This window comes from Pantherophis guttatus, chromosome 1 (genome assembly GCF_059756535.1).
Source record: "Pantherophis guttatus breed Tessera chromosome 1, ASM5975653v1, whole genome shotgun sequence".
Classification (NCBI taxonomy): domain Eukaryota; kingdom Metazoa; phylum Chordata; class Lepidosauria; order Squamata; family Colubridae; genus Pantherophis; species Pantherophis guttatus.
The window spans coordinates 224854629-224878847 of NC_142063.1; the positions used below are offsets into that span (position 1 = coordinate 224854629).

The window sequence follows — 24219 nt, forward strand, 5'->3', positions numbered from 1 at the left end:
CTGACATAGTGGTAAAGTATCTGAAAAGTTCTTCTAAAAGAAGGACATACAGATTAAAATGTCTGCTTAGCCATAAAGTTCATTGCTTCATTGGAAGTTAATTATTATCTCTTTGTGTGATCGAACCAACAGGATTGTTGTGAGGATAAGATGATTGAGCTCTAGGGAAGATAGCTCTTTTTTGACTATACCATTCATGGAGGAAAAGTAGTATGGTGTGTAAGAAATAAGTAGGACAATGTTATTGAAAAACTACTCCCTTTTGCATATCTTTTGCATATCCTTGACCTCAATATTTTCTTTTGAAACTTGCTTTGAAATGTATTTGGTAATATATATACTGAACTGAGATCTGAGCTGTAAAACCTGAAATGTGGAATTGCTGAGTTCTAATTTGCAAATGCTTCTGGAAATCTGGATCAAACTAGTTGCAATGAGTAATTAGTAGAGCAGGGGTGAAATCTAGCAGGTTCTGACAGGTTCTGGAGAACCAGTAGTGGAAATTTTGAGTAGTTTGGAGAACCGGCAAATACCATGTCTGGCTAGCCCCAGAGTGGGATGGGAATGGAAATTTTGCAGTATCCTTCCCCTGCCATGCCCACCAAGCCACGCCCACCAAGCCACACCACTCCCACCATGCCACACCCACAGAACCAGTAGTAAAAAAAAATTGGATTTCACCACTGTAGTATAGAGTCACATCTTTCAAGCACCCCATACCTCAGCAGAGCTATCACTCTGATAGCTCAACACAACACAACGCTGGAATTGGCAGTATTTAGCCAATCTTGGCTGATCTAGAAAGATGGTTAAGTATTTAAAAAGGGGAGGAAGCATCTGGGGATTCCAGGGCTGTAGGCAAGATTATAAAGTCCCAATTCACATGATGGAAGGAATCAATGGCAAACAAGAAAATCAGAATATATAAATCAACATAAAATCAGATCAACTTGGAAGCTGCATAACATTAACTATACATTTGTGTTATTTAGTACCTAATAGACATTTCTTTCCCAAGAACACAGAATAACAGAATAACAGAGTTGGAAGGGACATAGACAGTGGTGGGTTTCTATTGGTTCGCCCCAGTTTGAGCAAACCAGTACTGGAGGGAGGCTCCGCCCACCTTCCCGGACATAATCACGGATGTTCTGCGCATGCACAGAAGTGCCACGCACGAGCAAAACAAGCATGCGCATTTCCGATTCTGAACCAGTAGCGAAGGTAAGTGGAACCCACTACTGGACATAGAGGTTTGATTACAAATTAACAGAATTAGAAGGGACCTTGTAGGTCATCTATTCCAACGCCCCGCCCAAGCAGGAGACTCTACACCATTTCTGACAAATGGCAGTCCAATCTCTTCTTGAAAGCCTCCAGTGATGAGGCTCCCACAACTTCCGAAGGCAATTTCTGTTCCATTGGTTGATTGTTCTGTCAGAAAATTTATCAGAAACTGGTCTTCTAGTCCAACCCCCTGCTCAAGCAGGAGACCCTATACCATTTCAGGAAAATGGTTGTCCAATCTCTTCTTTAAAACCTCCAGTGATGCACAACTTCTGAAGGCAAGAGTTGAAGAGGGCCTAAGAGATCATCAAGTCTAACTTCCTAAAGACTGCAAGACCCACTACACCAACTGGAAGAAGTGACTATCCAGTGTTTGTTGGAAAAGCTCGAGCTAAGAGGGGAACAAATCACTCCATGAAGTCGTCTATTCCACAGACTGGAAATACAAAGAAATGGTATCTTCTAAAATGGTAAGTCTTTTCCTCTTTTTAGTCAGAAACCAGTCAACTGCCATGCAATAGCTTACTAGTAGCCTCTTTAAGAGGTGGTGGGGAAGGCCAAAGGACCGAAGATGGTAATGGTAATAAGGAATGGGAGATGTATATGATCTCTAGCCACTGTCTGCACTGAAGGTTTTGCATGCCTTTCCTGTAATTTAATGTTTTCTACATTGGATCAATAAGATGAAATAGAGGGTGCCCGCTTAGGAAAACAAATATGGTTTATTTATGAGGAGAAGATGTACGCGGATGAGGCTTTGATTCCACTTGTGGAACTCTATTAAGAGCACTGGAAATTGTCATGGGATTCCCTGTCTGAGGAAAGGAAATACTACTCGTTATCAATGGGACCTTCAATTATTATTTACCTTGTTTCAGGCCTTAGCAGTGACACTGGGAAGTAAGCAACCACTAACTCTGTGTAAAGCTTTGCTCTGAAGCTGTGAATGAACGGCACCGTCTGATCAATGCGGGAGGGAAACAAGGCAAGCAAAGCAGAAGTCTCATTTTGGGAGAAGCCTCAGCAGAGCACTAGAGATGGTAGAAGAAGAGGAGGGGAGAGGAATTCCACAATAATGGCTGAAGTGTTTCCCAGCAGGGTTGTTTTGGCACACACTAGATGAGACTACCTGCTGGATGCAGCAAAGGGTGGCAGCCAGAGCAGCAGGCTGAAAAGATTTAGTTGCTTTAGAAAATACTAACAGAAGACAGTAAATCCACACCTAAGGAGCCACATCAGAAACCGGGACTGAAAACAATAGGGCTGTGAAGGTTCATAGGTGTGTATGCACACACATACAGGTAGCCCTCGGCTTATAACTATTCATTTAGTGACCATCTGAAGTTACAACAGCGCTGAAGAAAGTGATTTATGGCTGTTTTTCACATTTATGACAGTTGCAGCATCCCCATAGTCACATGATCGAAATTCAGACACTTGGAAACTAGTTCATATTTAGGACCATCGCAGTGTCCAGGGATCAAGTGATCACCTTTTGCAATCTTCTGACAAGCAAACTCAAACTCACTTAATCACTATGGCCAGAAAGGCATGGGAAAACTCACTTAATAACTGTCTCACTTAGCAAAAGAAATTTTGATCTCAATTATGGTCATAAGTGGAGGACTACCTGTATATAGCAAGCCAGCCAGGAATTTCCTTCAGACCAGTGGTGGGTTGCCCCCGTTTGCACCAGTTCTATAGAACCGGTAGTAAAACCGGCGGGAACCTCCGCCCACTGACCCCGACGTCATCAAAATGCTTCTGCACATGCAGAAGTCTCATTTTTTTTTTAATTTGATTTATATGCCGCCCTTCTCCGAAGACTCAGGGCGGCTTACAATGTGCTCAGCAATAGCCTTCATCCTTTTGTATATTTATACAAAGTCAGCTTATTGCCCCCACAAACTGGGTCCTCATTTCACCTACCTTAGAAAGGATGGAAGGCTGAGTCAACCTTGGCAATCTATTCACACAAGTTGTTGTAAAATATATTTATTCATCTCAGTTTTCAGCCCCAAAGGCTATGGAAACAGCTTGCAAATATGATGCTGGGACTCTTCATGGTCCTACTGCAGTCTTAAACTTGACCCTCCTCAAGGAGTAAAATTGTCTTACTTCTCCTGCCTATCAAGGGCCTTGTGACCTCTTTCTGTCTCAGCCCTAGCTGCTGAGTTTGCATAGGGAGATATGAGAATTAAAACATAAAAATTAAATAGATGGAGGGAGAGGGAGAGGGAGAGGGAGAGGGAGAGGGAGAGGGAGAGAGAGAGAGAGAGAGAGAGAGAGAGAGAGAGAGAGAGAGAGAGAGAGAGAGAGAGAGAGAGAGAGAGATGAATGGGTGGCATAATAAACAAACAAACAAACAAACAAAGTGTCCAGATGATACAGCTTCCCTTTTAGGCTGTTCCCTGTAGAACTGAATGAATCCATAGCAGGGAACATTCTGGAACAGCTGAAAAACCACTTTAAAATAAGTCACAAGAAGATTAGCTAAAACAATGGAAAATTAATGCGCACCTCTGTGTATGAGTAAGTGAGAGGTTCTTCCTCCCTACCTTTCTGAGTTCTTGGATATTCTGGGAGACCTTTTCATCAAACTCCAAGCTTCTAGAAACTTTCAGAGCTTGACTAGTATCTGTTCACTTACAAATACAAGCTGGTTGTTCCTGCAAGCTGACACATCGGCTTCTAATGTTGAAGCTGTATTCATCTCTGCAAAGCAAGAGCTACGCAAATATAAGTTGTCCTCAGGTTATGATGGCCATTGAGATCCAAATTGCTGTTACTAAGCAATGTGGTCATAAAGCACAGAATCACATGAGTACATCACTTAGCAGTGGTAGTCCTGATTGTGGGAAGTTGTGTCACATGAAGTCCTTGAGGGACAGCTGCATGTCATCGTCAGCCATTTAATAGTGTCTAACCCCCAGCCGCTCTATGGATCAGCATTCTCCATGCCCTTCCACTCTTGCACTGCCTCCCTCAGATCCTTAAGGATGATTAAATGAGGAATGTGCAGGCTGTCTGTCAAGGATCTCATGTGACCACAATCACAACCTCATGTGACTTCCTATTGGCTTCCCCACTGACTTTGCTTGTGAGAAGTCAGCAGGGAACATTGGAAATCACAATCACATGACCATGTCTTACTACAATGTCGTAATTGCAAACCAAGTGCCCAGATTATAATCATAGACTGCACTGATACTGTGACAGCTGAAACTGTGAGGACTGGTCTTAAGTCCCTCTCATTCAGTGCTGTTCCAAGTTTGAACAATCACTCAATGAGTGGTCGTAAACTAAGGATCACCTGTATACATATACATACATACACAAGGTATCTTCAGAAAAACTTGTCTGGGGTCTGACGGAGTGACTCTTACTATCCTATCATAGTAAAGATTTTGCTATGTATGTTCAGTGCAAGGATGGATGGAAGCAGAGAAGAAATGAAGCATCAAGGACCATTGTCACTGTTCCCCCTTTCTTAGATGCTTTAGCAAGTTTGATCGTATTTTTAGGGAAAGGAAGTATTTCTTCTTTTTAAAGAATTACTTAATGGCTGCCATGCCAAGACATTGACGTTAATTATACTCCACTTCACTAAACCTGACATTTGTTACGAAACTCATGTCACAAATATGGTTTTTTCCCATTAAAAATAATCACTCCTATCAGAAACATACTTCGCTACATTTTGAGGCATGTCAAAACATATCAAATAACATATTCCCTTCCCATCAGCCTCTTCAATCTCCCACAAAATAGAATGAACTTTCCTAGACCGATGGCAATTGGTTCTCTGCCAGAATAGGAATGTTAATAATTACATCATTGTTCTCTGGGCAGTATTGATAATAACTTAATTATGGAGAAAAGGGGTATTATTGATATATTATTGGATATTCATCATTGATGATATAACTTCATAATCAAACCAAATTTGTGAAGGCAGTTTCACTGCCTTCGGGAAGCTGCCAAATGCAATGAAAATCAGAGAAAGTTGTTTAATCCTTAACTTCCTTGCAAATGGTTCCATTAATCATATGTCTTGAAATGCATGTCTATAATTATTTAAGGAATTTAAGTTGCACTAAAGTTATAACATGACCTACTGAGTAATATAAGGCTGCTGGGTAAATACTTACTTAGCTTTACATGCATTGTGAAAGATGTGGGCATTGAACTGTGGCAATTGAAGCTTGCATCCTCAGAAAAACCTACTTCATCCACGATTTAAGTCAGTTTAAGTGCTTATATAGCAACAGGTGATTATACCTGTTCTTTGTTTTCAGGGAGAAAGCTGCTTAAATTGTCTATTACACAAGAAACTCATAGGAAGGAAATCCTTATACAGATACATGGACATTTTATCTAGTGGTGGGATTCAAGTAATTTAACAACCGGTTCTCTGCCCTAATGATTTCTTTCAACAACCAGTTTGCCAAAGTGCTCAGAAAGTTAACAACCAGTTCTCCCGAAGTGGTGCGAACTGGCTGAATCCCACCACTGACTTTATCCCTAAATAGTTCACAGATGTTCTGAAATTCTGAGGCTAATCAGAGGATGTAAAGTTTGGTTGGAAATGAAGGACCTCTGATTCTATGGTTGGAATATCTGAAGCTTCTACTGCAGTAATTTCAGTAATATCAGAAACTATGTGGTTTTTCTGCAACAAGTAGACATGCCATGTAAATTAATAAGGGTGATATTATATTGATATATTGATCATTGATATAATATATACGATCCCTCTTGATAACATCTTGGTTCATTGGTTTATTTACCTATTGGAACAATGCATGTTTCAAAAGTCTTTTGGAGGAAATGCTTTTGTAGAGAGTCGCATGACCTCGGAGAGGCTAGAAAAGAAGACAGTTTGAAGAACGTGGGCTAAGCCCGGGAATCAGAGAAATCCACAAAAAGAGACTTTTTTAATTACAGTATGTAAGGAAGGGAAACAATTCAGACTTTCAAGATTCTATTACTGTAGCCTGTACAAGTAGCCTGTATAAGTCCAATCAAACATGTTGGGTCTGTTTCTTGATCTCATCACCCTTGAAGGATGGACAGCTTTGGCCCTTATGCGAACACAAATGGTAATGGTAATCGAGAAAGACCATAGGAGACATGGGGAAGAACTGCAGAAGGAATGTGGGCATGGCAAACATCTCAAAAAGGACCCATTTTCTTGGGCTGAAAGGTTGCATGGAGAAATATATTTTCACGCTTGCAAAATTCTGTTAATGCAACCTTACAGTAAATGAGACCTAGTTCTTCTGGGTTGCTTCAGGCCAGGATCACCTTGAAAGACTTGCAGAAGCAAAAGTGTAATATCTCTCAGCTATTCGTTAATGCAGTCCAACTTTTTTAGGCCTCCCTGAAAAGAAATGCCACTGCTTGAAGGAATCTTCTCATTAAAGTTAATGCAACCCACTCCTTCTTTTTCAAAGCTTCCATGGAAACCTGAAAGATGTCAAGCTGCTTTAATGAATAGTGGAGAAGTTCTACACTTGCATGAGGTCCAAAGCATTTCTTCTAAATCCTTTTGGAATTGTGCACATCTTTAATATGTTATAGTGCAAATGAATTCTTTATACTGTGACACAGTAAGTTTTTCATTTACAAAAGCAACCAGAAGCATGAGAAACAGGGTATTCAAATCCAATCAAAAAGGTCAACAATGCTGGAAACTGATCAGAAGAAACTTTAGGTTTGTCACAGGGTTTTTAAAAATGCAATTACAGGAATCAGGTCATCCCATTTGACTAAGTAATGTAGGTAGTCCTTGAATTATCATAATTCATTTAGTGATCGTTTAAAGTTTTTTTCAAACTGAAAAAGTTACTTGTGGCTGTTTTTCACATTTACAACCCATTGCAGCATTCTTATGGTCATGTGATCAAAATTTGGATGCTTGACAACTGGCATATATTTATGAGGGTTGAAGTATTCCTGGATCATGTGACTTTTGCAACATCTGACAAGCAAAGTCAAAGGGGAAGCCAGATTCACTCAATAACCGTATTACTAACTTAACAACTGCAGTGATTCACTTAACAACTGTGTCAAGAAACATCATAAAATGGGGCAGAATTCATTTAACAACTGTTTTGCTTAGCAACAGAAATTTTGTGCTCAGTTGTGATGATAAATTGAGGACTATTTGTACATGAAATTGGCTATTAAAATAAATCTCATAATTTAATACTATATTATAGAAAACATAAATATAAAAAAAAAACACTATTCCCTTGCGAAAATAGGATATATATGTTTCATGGTTCATAAACCAAAGCATAGTTTGAGTTATGAGCCCAAGTTCAAGGTTGACTCAGCCTTCCATCCTTTCAAAGGTAGGTAAAATGAGGACCCAGATTGTGGGGGCAATAAGCTGACTTTGTATAAATATACAAAAGTATGAAGGCTATTGCTTAACGCGTTGTAAGCCGCCCTGAAGGGGCGGAGAAGGGCGGCATATAAATTAAAGTAAAAAAAAAAAAAGTAACAGTAGAAAAAAAAAGCATCATGGATGGAAAAAATCACAAATAAAATTGATTTCAGATGAACACACTACTATGAATGGGGGGGGGAGGGAACGGGGTTTCATTCAGTTACATTTGAACATAAGCTTAAACAATTCACACTTTTTACACATTTGATGGACAACCAAAAATGATGTGATATTTTGATAGGTATATTTTCTGAATTTCTCAATGCAATTTTCCAGTTTAAGAATCAACAAAAAAAGAATTTAGCTGTGTGCTCAGTCCCTACCTGTATTCACTGTACACACATGATTATGTATCGTCTGACCCATCCACTGTGATCATTAAGTTCGCAGATGACACCACCATACTGGGTCTTATTACAGGTGGAGACGAAAAAGCGTACAGGTTCAACAACTATCCACATGGTGCTTAAAAAACAACCTGCACCTGAACATCAGCAAGACCAAGGAGATGGTGTTGGACTTCTGGAGGAAGAGAGAGGAACCTACCCCACTTTATATCGAGGGGGGCTGTGTAGAGAGAGTTTCCTCCTTTAAATTCCTGGGAGTCCATCTCAGCGAAGAGAACAATAGAAAGTGTCCTCACTTATTGCATCACAGTATGGCATGCCAGTCTGACAGCCGCGGATAGAAAAACATTACAGAGGGTGGTGAGCACAAAACATTGTGGGCTGTCTCCTGATACCACTAGATGAGATCGCTAGGGCTCGCTGCCTTAGAAGAGTGAGGAAAATTCTCAGGGACGACTCTCACCCTGGTCATCACTTCTTTACCCTTCTACCATCGGGAAGGAGATACAGAAATATAGTCAGCTGCACAAACAGGCTGAAGAACAGTTTTTATCTGTGGGCTGTCAGACTCCTGAGTGAGAAATAACATCATAACTACATAGTATGATGGACTGCAGGGCCGGCGCAATGTGTAACATGTTCCCATAGGGGGGTGCATTGAGGGAGCTCAACCAATCTCATTGTACATATGTTATGCACTGACAATAAAGATTTGAAATTTGAATGCTACACTTTAAAAACGAATATAATAGCAAAAATAAATATACAAAAACTCACCGAAGGAAGAAAAGTCATTTGCAGAAATTCATACTTAAGGAGAAATGGCCTAAAATGTGTTACATTTTCCAGCTGATGCCAAAATTGGATGAAATACCGTACATTTTGACTCAAACAATGAGAAGCTAAGACAAATCAAAATGACAGACAGAAATGGAGAGAAACTGATATGAAAGTGCCTTGGAGCAAGTAGCTGATACAGAAATAGGACCGAATAAAATTAAGAATGGAAAAAAAGAAAGAAATTTAAATTGACAGATAGGAGTATCCTTACAATCTACATGCTTCTGTATTCTGTTTGTATATCCAAACCATGGGAGAGCCTTGTAAAACATGTGGACAGTTCAAATTGGTAGTCTATATACAATACATCTGGTAATAGTGTGGCTGTATAGAATAATTTATTGAGTGGTTTGTCATACCATCAACATGAATCATATACTATTTTTAGCACATGGAGTGGGGAATGGGAAAAAAATTGAACCATTTGTGTTTGAGGAACAAAAATGGAAGCAAATGATCAAGGCAAGTATATTCTTAAACCAAATTAGCTTCCTAACAGGAAGCCAGTAAAACTGCAAAATAAAAATTGCTGTTCTGGACTGCAAAAGGTAGACAACAGCAAAGAGACAAAAATAATCACCTTCTCATCTCCCATGTACCATATTAATCGTATAGATTTGCAATGCCAAAAAAGTGAATATATCTGCAGAGGATTGAAGTTAGGGTACAAGTAGATTAGGGGAATTCCATTCCAACCTCCTCTGAATTGAAGTTACCATCACTAACCTTCTGACTGTACAAAGATCCTCTTTCTTTTCCATTTCTTTCTGGCATCTATGTTGTTCAACACACTACTCTTCACACCTCCAAGAAAAATCATTATAAGCAATTTAGATATCATCTTGCTTGGTATGTAAGCTTTTTAAATTATGCTTTTAAATCTGCTTAAATTAATAATAAAGCTTAAAATCCCTTTATCTCATAGTGTGTTCATTGTTTCTGGATCCAAAAGAATCAATTGTTTGGGCATCTGAACGCTTGACATTTGTTCTAACACATGCAGAAAGTGGGAGAAAAATAAAGAACTAGGGTTAAAAAAAATTAACAAGCAGAAGAAAGCTTAATTGCTTTTTTTCAATCAAGCAATTTAGTAGTAGGGGACAATCTGGGTTGCAAACTGGGAATTCTCAAAGCTGACTTTATTTTAGTAGGATCCATGTCCATCCTTGCTAAGTTTGCTAAAGCCAAACTAGATTCTAGCCCTCTTCTTGTTTTAACTTCTTTGGGTTGACTTTTCAATGTTGGCTGCTATTTTCAGTTCAAGGAGACAGAATTCCAAATTCAAAGCTAAGTTGAATGAGCAGCTTTCAAGCAGCAGCAGGATTGAAGATTTTCTACCATGTGGTGGCAAGTAGTAGCTGTAAGAACTATAGAAGAAAGAGCCATATCAGTACTTCACAGGCTGGCTCAATTCACAGATGTTGAACAACTGCTAAAATTCCCTAATAGAGTGACTGACATATCTGGGTTGCTTGTCTCCTTTTCCTCTCCATCATAGGCTGTAGTCCATATTACTTGTTCAATAATGGTAGTAGAATTTCCTTCCAGATGAGTAGACATAGGATTGCACCAAGAGAGAAAGTAATGCTTCAATATCATCCATGTCCTAAACTTAATATTTTAATAAGTACTACTGTTCAAATGACTAAATATAATGAATTTTGTTTCTATGTCCTGCTTTTTCTGCTTTGTCAATGTCACTACTTTAGTAATTTTCCCTGTCCTTAGCAGCAGCTTTTAAATCTAAGGTCTCCATGGTTATTTAATTTCTCTTCTCAGCTGTGAAAAACTTTTTACCAAAACAGGTTCCATAGTATTAGGACTGTGAACTCTGAAATAATAAACGTTTGCTTGTAAAAAACCGAAAAAACAAAATAAAACCCTAATGTTAATCAGCTGAAATATGGGGCATTTTTTTCCCATCGTTATTGAAACAAAAATATTGCCTCATTTTTTTCACCAAGATGTACAGTTTCCTTGGCATTCTGATATAATACTTCTGAATCTCCACATTTTGAGTTTTAAATCATGCTTACTATATAACAGCTGAGCAAATGCCCTTTGGATTCATCGATCTGGACATTTGAGGGACAAAACATATCCCTAACACGAGAAAGGATTATAAATGTTTTGTTTACTTTATGCCTACCTCTCCTCCAGCTTTGCAAAAAGCAAACAGTTTGACAATGTGAAATTTTATACTATGAGCTGTTCAACTAGGTGCATTTTATGCCTGCTAAATGAGATGAAGCGATCAGTAAAATAATAATCTTTTGGTTCAAAAGAATATGCAAGTATAGAATAATATAATGTAAAGGTCTGAAGAAATCCAAAGATCAGACAGCCAACGCCCTGCCTGGTGCAGTAATTTATTATCACAGTTCTTTAGAAACTTATACAGATAGTCCCTGACTTACAACCACTTGTTTAATAACCATTCAATATTATGAAGGTGCTGAAAAAGTTATTGATAACTGGTCCTTGCACTTACAGCCATCATTGTGTCCCCCCCACAGTCACATGATCAAAATTTGGGTGCTTGGCAACCAGCATGTACTTCCAATGACTGCAGCATCAGAGAGTCACATGATCACCTTTGGGAACCTTCCCAGAGACAGTCAATGAGGTAAACTGGATTTGCTTAATTACTGTGTGATTTACTTAAACAACCATGACTAAAAAAAAAGCTGTAAAATTGGGTGTGATTCATTTAACAACTTTTATCCAGTATAAAAGTCTCAATTCCTATGGTTTTGTACTGAGGAGCACCTATCCAAGGCACAAGTGGGTAATCTCTCCTTCAATGGAAAAAATATTGTCAGCCAGAGCTCTCCACCTGGTCACTGATGTTTGCCGCAAGTGCCTTATAGAAACACTCACAGGGATAATTAGCCCATCTCAAGCCCTCACCCAGCACTGTGCAAAATTTTTGAACAAGAGTCGCTTACAAAATTCAGATTGAAGTAAGCTGCCTCACATTTGTGTGAGATGGGCAGCCATATAAATCATACAAGTAAAATAATTACATTCCAAACTATGGATTAATCCATAAATGCAAAGGTGGTTTATTATCACAGGCACAGTAATATTCTTTTTCATCTCTTTTTCCTGAGCATATTAGGTTTGGATTAGGGAATGATAAATCATCATATATTTTGTTGGCTATTTGTTTTAGTTAATTCAATATATACAGGAATTCGTATCTTGCTAATCAGGAAGAGAGTTTTAGGAAATTGCTTCAATTGCCTGCCTTTCATTCCTCTAACTGCCTTTTATCTGGCTGCACATCTGTCACTGCAAATCTCAGCAGCTGGTCAAAGGAACATCTGTCACTGGTTACTCCCTCTAAGAATGTTCATTACAAGAAAATAAAGTCGTGCAAAACCTTTATTGATTCAAACCACTGTCAGTTCTCTTGATAAACAGTGGAATTGCTCCTCTGGGTTTACAGAAGGTCAAAGATTCATTCCTGACTAGGACAATTTTCAGAAGAGGAATACTTTGCTTCTTCTTCAATCTCTGTTCTTCTTCTTTCCAAGATGTTACCTTTAATTTTGTGCAAAGTTTGTTTTCCTGTTAAAAAGCATTCATCAGTTAGCAAAAGTATTTGAATGCTTCTGTATCAGCCTGAGCATGTAACATGAAAAAGGCATTGTTGATGATGCAGTATTTATTATTTCAAATTTTAGGTTGCCTGATTTACAGATTAAAAATTAAAAGAGAACAAGAAATATCAAGAATTCAGCAAAAAGGAAAAAAATAACCTTGTGCTTCTTTTTCTAGAAACAAAATACCTTATAATTTTAGAGGGCAGAGCTAAGATAATCAATTACTAATCAATCAGTAAAATAAATGAAGATGGTGATGGACCAAAGCACTCTAAAGGTACTTTTTTTTTCAAAAGGCAACAGGATTTTGTTTTTTTCTTGAAGTTGTTTTGCTTCTCATCCAAGAAGCTTCTTCAGTTCTGACTGAATGATGGAAAGGAAGGATTTATATTCCTTGCAGTATATATAAAATATAAATCCTTCCATTCTCCACCATTCAGTCAGAACTGAAGAAGCTTCTTGGATGAGAAGTGAAATGTCTTCAAGGAAAAACAGTTAACTTTTGAAAAAAAAGCACCTTTGGGACAAGCATGATCTGGATGACTGAGAATCTCCATAGACATATACTAATGGATAACACACTCAGAAATTAAGCTCCCTTATTCCTTTTATCTTTTATGTTTTCATTATACTTTTTAGCTTTCATATCATGGGCCAGTAAACCTTACTCTACTCTACTCAAGCCTTCTTGTTATTTTCTGGCTCCTGTTAAGCAATTTCAGTAGTCCTCACGGCAACGTATTTGTAACTGTTGGTTTTGATATACAGGCTGAGCTTGTCTTCACTCTTTCCATTAACTCTGGTCACCAGAAAATATTGGCAACAGGATACCGATGAAGATTCTCAATATCCAAGTAGAGCTGTCTAAAAGTTGAGTAACTTTTGCAGAGCCGAGCTGAGGATTTTGTACAGTATCTGGATGATAAAATAACTCAGATTCGGGAAGACTTGGCCACTGACTGGGTTAGTTCAGACGAGATGACTGAGGCAGGCCTTGAGAATGTTATCTGGGAGGAGTTCGATCCTGTGGCTCCCGAGGACGTGGACAGGATCTTGGGACGGCTGAACGCCACCACATGTTTATTGGACCCGTGTCCCTCCTGGTTGGTGCTGGCTTCCTGGGAGGTTACACGAGGCTGGCTCCAGGGAATTATCAACGCTTCTTTGAGTGAGGGTGTCCTGCCGGCCGCCTTGAAAGAGGCGGTGGTGAGGCCTCTCCTCAAGAAGCCATCCCTGGATCCGGCTGTTTTGGCTAACTATCATCCAGTCTCCAACCTTCGCTTTATTGCGAAGGTTGTTGAGAGTGTGGTGGCGCGACAGCTTCCACAGTACCTGGATGAAGCTGTCTATTTGGATCCACTCCAGTCCGGCTTCAGACCTGGGTATAGCACGGAAACGGCATTGGTCGCGTTGGTGGATGATCTCTGGAGGGCTCAGGATAGGGGTTACTCCTCTATCCTGGTCCTGTTAGACCTCTCAGCGGCTTTTGATACCATCGACCATGGTATCATGTTGCGCCGGCTGGAGGGACTGGGAGTGGGGGGCACCGTTTTGCGGTGGTTCTCCTCCTATCTCTCCGACCGGTCGCAATCTGTGTTGACAGGGGGGCAGCGGTCGACCCCGAGGCGCCTTGTTTGTGGGGTGCCACAAGGGTCGGTCCTCTCGCCCCTCCTGTTCAACATTTATGTGAAGCCGCTGGGTGAGATCATCCGTGGTTTTGGGGTGGAGTTCCATCAGTACGCTGATGATACTCAGCTGTACATCTCCACCCCAGACCATCCCAACGATGCCTTGGAAGTGATGTCCCAGTGCCTGGAGGCCGTGCGGGTCTGGATGGGGAGAAACAGGCTTCGACTCAACCCTTCCAAGACCGAGTGGCTGTGGCTGCCGGCGTCCCGGTATAGCCAGCTGATGCCATCGCTGGTTATTGGGGGCGAATCATTGGCCCCCATGGAAAGGGCCCACAACTTGGGCGTCCTCCTGGATGCACGGCTGTCTTTAGAGGGGCATATGACGGCCGTGGCCAGGGGGGCTTTTTATCAGGTTCGCCTGATACGCCAGTTGCGCCCCTTTCTGGATCGGGACTCCCTACGCACAGTCACTCAAGCACTCGTCACCTCTCGTCTGGACTATTGTAATGCTCTCTACATGGGGCTCCCCTTGGGGTACACCCGGAGGCTCCAACTGGTGCAGAATGCGGCTGCGCGGGGGATTATGGGAGCGACTGGGCGCTCCCATGTGACTCCTCTCCTGCGCGAGCTGCATTGGCTTCCGGTGGACTTCCGGGTGCGCTTCAAGGTGTTGGTGATCACCTTTAAAGCGCTCCATGGCTTAGGGCCAGGGTACTTACGGGACTGCCTTCTGCCACCAATAGCCTCCCACCGGCCAGTTCGCTCCCACAGAGAGGGCCTCCTCAGGGTGCCGTCGGCTAGACAATGCCGGCTGGCGACCCCCAGGAGGAGAGCCTTCTCTGTGGTGGCACCTACCCTTTGGAACAATCTACCCCCAGAGATACGAGTGATCTCCGACCTCTGGACCTTTCGTCGGGCCCTAAAAACTCATCTCTTTCAGTTAGCCGGTCTCTCTTGATTTTATGATTTTATGGTTGGTTTTAAATTTTGATATGGATTTTAAATTGATAAATTTTAAACTATGGGCCAAATTTAATTATTTTAAATCTATTTTTAATCGCACTTATGTATAAATGTTTTTTATTCTGGCTGTTCACCGCCCTGAGTCCGAAAGGAGAAGGGCGGTATAGAAATTCGAATAATAAATAAATAAATAAATAGTAATGACAACTAGGCTTCTTTTCTTGTTGGTTTGAGACATTTCTCTGCTCATCCAGGCAGTTTTATCAGTCTAACTCTCTGCCTAACTAACTTTCCCTGAATGACTGATGAAGCAACTTGGATGAAGCAATGAAACATCTCAAACCAACAAGAAGTCCAGTCTGACTCAACTTTCAGACATCAGCTACATGAGATTGTTCAAAGTTGGTTTTGATCAAAACTAGTTATTTTGAGCTGGACTATGCCGATTGTTCTGACTTGAAATTAACTTGTGATTACAGTGGGACTTTTACAGGATAGCCACTACAGCAATTGAGAATAGTCATGTCCTGCTGCTCTTGGGTTAGACTGGTAGAAATGATGTGAGAATGGAATGTCAAGAGAAGATAGCAGTTCAACCTAAAAGGAAGACAATGGCCCCAGAACTGCATGATTGCCAGTCTGTCATCTTTTTAAACAAATAAACAAAAGACCAAACAGCAACAGAAGAAGAAAAAACAGGACTTATCTACAACGTATAGTGTAATAACTGCAAAAGCCACTATGTAGGACAAACAGGCAGAAAACTGGCAGAATGCATCCATAAACACCAACTAGCAGCCAGAAGACATGATGAAAATTCTTTAATTTTACAATATATAAACCGACTTAATCATACTTTCAACTGGGAAACTGTGACCATCTTAGACCAAACCAAGTCCAAAAATGCTAGAAAATTTCTAGAAGCCTGGCAAATTAGCCATCAATTGACACATACATAATGTCTACACACTATGCAAAAAAGACAATCAACAAGCCAAAAAAGGAACAAAAAGACCAAAATAGCTCCCCACCCGCAATCAGCACCCAGATGAGCATAGATTAACTCCAAGATTAACATCAGACCAACAATCAAGAAGTAAACAATACCCCAGTCAAGGAACTGCCAAACAAGTCAACAGCAAACATCCCAACCAAAAAAATCTCTAAAACCAACCCCATCAACTCTGACAGAGCAAGCCACTAGAATATAATCTCAGAGCAAACCCATTCCTTACTAACACATTATGTTACCTAATTTGGATAATAAAATGTCTGCAAGAAAACAACCAGGCTCAGAAAACATCAAGGACCCTTCAAACAAACAAACAAACAAACAAACAAACAAACTTGCTATGAAGAAGTTAATCTTGGTGGTTGGGTTGTCCTTGCGAGTATGTGTGAATGGGTAGATGAGTTCCAAGTGGGCTCTAGTTTAGTTGATTTTATGGGCAGGAGTATGTGTGTATGGACATACTGGTATATTTCATGTTTTGCTACACCTGTTGAAATTGTAAAAAGTCAAGGGCCATAAGTACAACATTAGTTTGTTTGGTTTGATGAACTTTAGGGGGAAAAAAGGGTAACTGAAAGCTAAGATGCTTTTTATGTGACTTTTCCCTTGACTTCATTTTGTTGCCCTATCTCCCAAGGTCATTCTCGCATACTATTAACAGTATATGAAGGATCAAGTACTGGTTAGTTGGTTTATTGTTACTTCCATACATTTTATTCTTAATCATATTTATTTGGAAAGTTTATGTCACTTACTCCTTTAATTACTTTAAATGGCTTACATCTTTTTTAAGAGAATTGTAAAATATTCTGTTTATTTGGCTCAGCCTAAGTTCAATTACCATCTTTGAATTATGCTAGTATATTGATGGAATGTATATAAAATAATTATAATTCAGGATTAAGGAACAAATAGCTGGTGATAACACAAGAAATATTATAAAAGAACATAATCTATAAAATAAGGCTATGAAATTAATTACTGCTGCCCAGAACAATATTTTATTTCAAACCCCATTAAAGTTAAACTGCTAATGGTTAGTTTATCATTATCAATTCAGATAACAGATATCAACAGTGATTTCTAGAGCCTGTTTCTGTTTCTGCAGAACCCCAGTGGTGTTTTCTATTCGTACAAAGCAAGACATCAAACGTCCATCAGTCCTGTTATGTCTCCTGATCATTTTGGGCATATTTGGATATTATTACCGGTAGTGAGATGCTGATATTAAAGCCATCTTCCTTTTCTGGAGTTTTCTTTTTTTTTTAAATAACAGCCACTCAGCTGAAGCTGATGCAGAATTCCAAGCCACCAAATATTTCACATGATATGAAGTACTTATAAGAAGGAGCCACCTCTTTCAGTTCTGAATACATGAAATAAAAGCAGTCAGATGATGCTGCGTTGAGAATATCTGTGTATGAATGAGGATACCAGTCCATAATTATTCACTCATGTAACTGAAATTTTAGAACCACTAAAATTAAATAATAGTTTTAAATCCTAGTTAGGCAACTGCCAAGAGAAACTGGGTGGTAGATAGACTTTTCCCAAACAAAACATTCTGAACTGTGATCTTGGCTTCTACAAATGTTTTGAGTTATCCCATGGCGAGTTGTCCTATTCCAATTTTAGGGATTTTGGAGGTGTGTCTTCTCCAACATTCCTATATTGTGGATCGATCGACATGGAGCATGCTGATCCACCAAGGCTGCCAGACATCTGAGGACAGAAGAACAACCATAGCACTAGAGAAGAGAGCACTCTTCAAAGCCAGAGCTACAAATGCTGCAACAATGGTGCCCACACATCTGCCCGAAATGTGGCAGAACATTTTGTGTCCGTATAGGTCTTACCAGCCACCTGCTGACACATTGTGGACAGCCCACAGCCTGTTAGATGTCAAGGTCCTCTTCGAACACGATGGATAAACATCATATTATAGAACAGCATTTCTCCCGATAGCTCTTTCTTTCTTTCTTTCTTTCTTTCTTTCTTTCTTTCTTTCTTTCTTTCTTTCTTTCTTTCTTTCTTTCTTTCTTTCTTTCTTCCTTCCTTCCTTCCTTCCTTCCTTCCTTCCTTCCTTCCTTCCTTCCTTCCTTCCTTGGTTCAATTTATATGCCGCCCTTTTCCAGAGACTCAGAGCGGCTTACAATGCATTAAGCAATAGCCTTCATACTTTTGTATATACCTGCTTAGTAGGGCTTTCGCCCCCCCCCCCAAGCGGTGTTCTTTTTTATACAAAGTCAGTTTATTGCAGGGGTGAAATGCTCCCGGTTCGGACCGGCTTGGCCGAGTAGGTAGCGATGGGGGCGGGCAGTTTGGAGAACCGGTAGCAAAAATTCCTGCCCCCGCCCCCCATGCCCAGCTGAGCTGCGTGATCATCAGAGACTTTTTTTCCTTTTAAATAGCTCTGACCAGCCAAGCTCTGACGATCCCAGCTGAATTGCCTGCTAATCAGGCAACTCAGCTTGGATCGCCAGAGCCATGTAAAAGAAAAAAAGTTTCTTTTTTTCTCCCCCTCCCCCTCCGCCCCCCAGCCTCCAGTTTGCTTACCTTAGCTGCTGGTCGCAACGCTGTAATACCTGCAATCCATTGCATCAGCAAGCAACTGAATCTCCCTGCCTGCAATCAAGCTCATCGGTGAGCAACTCTATTTGCAACTTTAAGACTTGTGGACTTCAACTCCCAGCAAAGCTGGCTGAGGAATTCTGGGAGTTGAATTCTGGGAGTTAAAGTTGCCAAGGTTGGAGAGCCCTGTTCTATTGGGTAAGTTTTTTTCCCCTTTGGGAGCTTTAAAAAAAATAGTTAATTGGGGGGTTTTTTAGTTGTTCTTTTTTTAGACCTAGCCATTTAAAGTTTAGGAAGTTTTAAATTTAGCTGCTTTTATATAAAAATAAAAATAAATTAAAATAAAATAATATTTGTGCAGCTTTCTGAGATTTAGTGTGTTTCTGTAGTGTTTCACTCTAACTACACAAACACACAAAATCTCACAAAGCTGTATGTGGAATTTTGTGTGTGTAAAGTGTGAAAGTTGGGTTTTTGGGCTTTTTGTGGCTGTGTGAGGTTCCTGCTTGTTGCAGGGGCCATTTTGGGTCTAGCACAGCTGCTTTTACATTGTGGGTGAGCCAGTTGTGTTGTGTTGTGTTGTGTGTGTGTAAAGTGTGAAAGTTGTTTTTTGGGGGCTTTTTGTGGCTGTGTGAGGTTCCTGCTTGTTGCGGGGCCATTTTGGGTCTAGCACAACTGCTTTTGCATTGTGGGCGAGCCAGTTGTGTTGTGTTGTGTTTTGTAGGTTAAAAAAGGGCAAAGAAGTGACATTGACTTGGCCACGCCCACCCAGTCACCATACCACCTTACCAAGCTCCGCCCACTAATTAAGCCACGCCCACAGAACCGGTAGCAAAAAAAAATAGATTTCACCCCTGGTTTATTGCCCCCACAATCCGGGTCCTCATTTTACCTACCTCGAAAGGATAGAAGGCTGATTCAACCTTGAGCCTGGTGTGATTTGAACTTGCAGTAATTGCAGGCAGCTGGTGATACTTAATAGCACTTTAGTCTGCTGCGCCATCAAGGCTCTTATGGTCCCAATATTGATGTCCTATTTAGCAGGTTCTGAGCTAGACCAATGTGCGAACTGCATTGGAATGCTATGAGAGGTAAAATGTGTATATTCTCCTAGGGAGCTTATTTATTATTTTTGGCCTTTTGGTTATGATTTGTTTTTAATTCTCTTGCTAAATAGCCTTGAGTTACTTGGCAGCCTTAGAAAGCAAATTACAAAATAAACCCATTTCCATGGAAAGAAAAAAAAATGCCCAACAGCATTAAGAACAACAACACGCTAATTCTTCAAGATAAAATCATCTCTTGTACATTTTATTTTAAATAAAGATGTAGGTCTTTGGACTGGAGTTTGAAGGCTGGATGAGAATAAATCAAACTTTAGCATGACAGCAAATAATTCAACAGCAACAAATATCTTTTCATGCATACAGTTAATCAGTTTGTAACTGCATACCTTCTTCCTAAATTAGAAAGTCAGAAAATTAGAAAGATTCCTGGCATTTTGTTTTCTCTCTACGACTTCCTTCAGAAAAGCAGAAAAAATATATAACATTGCAACATGTAAGTAATAGAATGAAAGATGAAATCCAGTTATCAGCAGTGGTTCATCCTTTAGTTGCAAAGAATTGTTTCCTCTTCTTATCTTATCTTGCTTTATATATATTTGAAAAGTCATTGAGATATAAATTATTATTGCCTATTATTTACTGTTCTAAAATAGATCATAAGAGCTTTAGCCTCTTGTCAAGGACAACTATCTCCTTCTTAACCACATTTGTATAGTTTTACAGGGATTGTTGATAAATGTAAGTTAAATGTTTGTTGTTCATTTTTGCAATGTTCCTCTTAAAATTATACTGAATTATAGCACAAAATAAATGCAAAATGTTGTGAACATCATCAAATCATAGAGTTGGAAGGGATTATTTAAGCCCGTCTTAATACATCCAAATTAGAGCATTTGTGACTACCCCATAGAATTAATATATTCCTCAGAGGATTTTTTAAAAAATGTCAATGATAGATTATTGGATGATTAGTGTAAATTCTATGGAAGTTGAGCCATGATCATTTTTCCCTGTCTACAAGGATTGATTTCCCCTTGAAACTAGCACGTTTTACAGAGAGGCTATCTTGCCCCTGTTGAAAGAGAGACAAGAATCTTGCATGTTAAGTGGGAAATTTCTGTTTCAAATACTTAAGTGTCCCTGAGATGAAGGAGAATCATAGAAAATCACAAGTAACAGGACCAGGTCCCCACTTAGTTGACTGTTACATCTTTCTTATTCAGAAACTCCAGAAACTTGTTGCCAAGGAGATGGAGAAACTCAAGCCAAGTTTTAAGTACCGATCAAAGCATCCCTGATAGATGGCTGTGCAGTTCTGCTGGAAGATATCCAGGGAAGGAGAGATCACTCTATTCCTTCGTAATTGGTTCCTCTGCTGAACCACTCTACCAGGAAGCTTTTACTAACAGTCAACCAGAATCTGCCTTCTCCTAACTTAATACTATTATCCTGCATCCTGGGATAACAGAGAACAGGTTGTAACATTCTCCTCTGTGACTCTTCAACTACTTGAAAAATGATGCCCTATCTCACTTTAGGCTGCTTAAGATTTAGTTTCTCTCATTTCTAATCCTCTGTATTTGTTCCAGTTTCTCTGAATCTGGCTTAAAATGTGTTGTGTTTAGGAAATTTAAATGGGATATCTTTCTACATTCTTATGATAAACAGTATAAACACATACTTTGACAGTTCTCAAGGTATGATCTAAAACAATATGGGATATTATTTATTCATGTAATTTGGAAATGAGTGATGCCTTCTAAAATTGTCCTGAATTTTTTAATAGATATGTCACACTGCTGACCCATTTATAACTACAACTCTAAGTCCTCTTGCGTGACCACATAGCCTCTATTTTATACATGTGGTTTTGATTTTTTTTTTCTTCTAAATCAGGGCTGCCAAACTCATGTGCTGGCCACACTCACACCCGGTTTAGCAAAGGGGGGAAAAGTCCCAATGTCATGTGATGCCACCATGACGACGTGAGTTCAACACCCGTGTCCTAAATGAAGAACTTTGCATTTCCAAATTTTATTTTGTATTTTTAACTTATTACCCTAACCTATTGGTATAATTTAAAAATTTGCATTCATATTTTAGAATGGTAGCTATTCTACCTAACTTTACATCATCTGCAATTCTGCTCTGTATTTTCATCAAGTCATTAATAGCTGTTGAAGAGGACTGAGACAATTTAATGAGCACTATTAGACTAAACTTTTAAAAGAACCTCCAAATGTGCCTAACAGACATGCCATTTATCTGATATTCATTAATTGGAATGTCATGAGGTAATCTGTTACATCAGGATATATTATATTCACATAATCCCAATTTATTTCACTGCACACTGAAGCATGGAAAATTTTTAAATGGAATGTCAATAGTTACTTCATAACTGCCCAGGATTCCTCTTTGACCTTAAATTTAGTTTTTGGTGGAAACTGAACATAAGGAGAATATAAATATAGTAAACAACATACTCATAGAAGCAAGTTGTATGACTGGAGACATACATTGGAAATGTTTAATCTTGACAAAAGTTAACCACAACCTTCATGAGCTAATCATACCATATTAGACTATAATTCCTCACCAACTGAGCCTTTTTTACTCAAAGATCTACAAGACATCATACTATATTAAATATCTATCATTTTTTTTGTTGAATAGATAATAACAGCCTACTTTCCTCATTCTTGAAGGTGAGAAAACTGGATCCTTCTCTCACAAACAAGCAAGTACAAATTGCCCAATTTAACACAAACAAGCAATTACAGATTGCTCCATTATCCCCAAGATATGCCCAAATCACCCCCAGTTGAAGAAATGCTGATCTAAAAGCAGATTTCTCTCCCCTCCACTTTCCTCATCCTGTCCTTACTAAAATGGATTATTTGTACTAACACTGCAAGTTCTATTTTCCAATTTCCAATTTTAAATTTTCCTTAAAGCCCTTTAAGAATCAAAGGCAATTAAAGCCAGAAGAGACCACAAGCAAGGTAAAACAAACAAACATTATGCTCTTCAACAAATAGCATTTATATTGAAACTAGATATTCCACTCAAGTAGCATTGCTAAGATGTCCCCAGAGAGCTCAGATGAGAGTTAAATTTATGAGTGAAACCATTTTGCACAAGCGGTAACCTATCTGGCAAGCATAATTTGTAAAAGCTTTTCGTGTTTCAGTAGGTCAATTTACAACAATCCTTAGAGGTAGATCACTGGCTCCTAACATTCCCACACTAACATTCCCACCCAGATGCCAGCAACATTACTTTGAGGTAAGCAGATTTTTGAAGGGAATTTCTACCTGCCAATTCCTTGTACAGGTGTTTTATCTTAAATGCAAAGAACCTACCAATTACATGGAACAGACAACCAAACTAATGTTTGGCTTAAAGGTTCATAATTCATAAGCTCTGTGTGTACAGCTGAGCCATTATGTTATTAAAGGCATTTATGAGCTTATCTGACAAAGCAATTTTAATCTAAAGAAGCTGCTTGGGGGAAAGTGCAATCTTCCAACAAGCCACTTATTTCAAGAAGGACTTTACGGTGACACCTAAACTCTGTGAGAGCCTTACGGCCAAAGAAGGCTTCTACAGGTGTGTTCACAGAACTGAAACCTCTTATTCTTCTGTTTAAAAAATAGAATTAATGCTGCATGACTTTTTAAAGCTTTGTGTAACTTTGTTTGTATTTACTCAACCCAGTGCTTGAAAAACCTGATACAGGTAGTCCTAGACTTACAAACATTTGTTTAGTGACCATTCAATGTTACAGTGGCACTGAAAAAAAGTGACTTATGACTGGTTTTCACACTTATAACCATTGTAGTATCCCCATGGTCACATAATCAAAATTCAGGTGTTTGGCCAATGACATTTATTTATTTATGACAACTGCATTGTCCCAGGGTCATGGCATCACCTTTTGTAACCTTCCCAGTCAGTTTCTGATATGCAAAGTCAATGGGGGAAGCCAGACTCATTTAATGACCACATGACTCACTTAACAATTGTGGCAAAAAGGTAATAAAATGGGGCAAAACCCATGTCAGGAAACTACGCAGGTGTCCAAATGGAGTCAGAGACACTGACACGAACTTGTGTATGTGTGTGTGTGTCTGTATTTATATATGTAGTACATCAAATAAGATGGTCAGGCATATCATACATCATAAGGTAAATCAGGTAAATCACAGAACAGCATACAGAGCTCATAGAAGAAAAAGGAGGGGAAAATCCAATCATAATGTAGATTGCCTCATGCAAGAGCCCGCACACTCTAACGCAGGGGTGTCAAACTGGCGGCCCATGGGCTGAATGTGTCACACACAGGCCACACCCACCCCAGCTCCATGAAGGGAAAAAGACATCGCGATACGTCACGTGATGCGGCAAGTTTGACACCCATGCTCTAACCAATA

General features: G+C 39.5%; 1 protein-coding gene across 2 annotated transcripts in view; it reads right to left on the reverse strand.

The window, feature by feature from the left end:
• Window positions 1-24219, reverse strand: part of KHDRBS2 (KH RNA binding domain containing, signal transduction associated 2) — a 413845-nt gene that overhangs the window by 338717 nt on the left and 50909 nt on the right. The window lies entirely within an intron of this gene.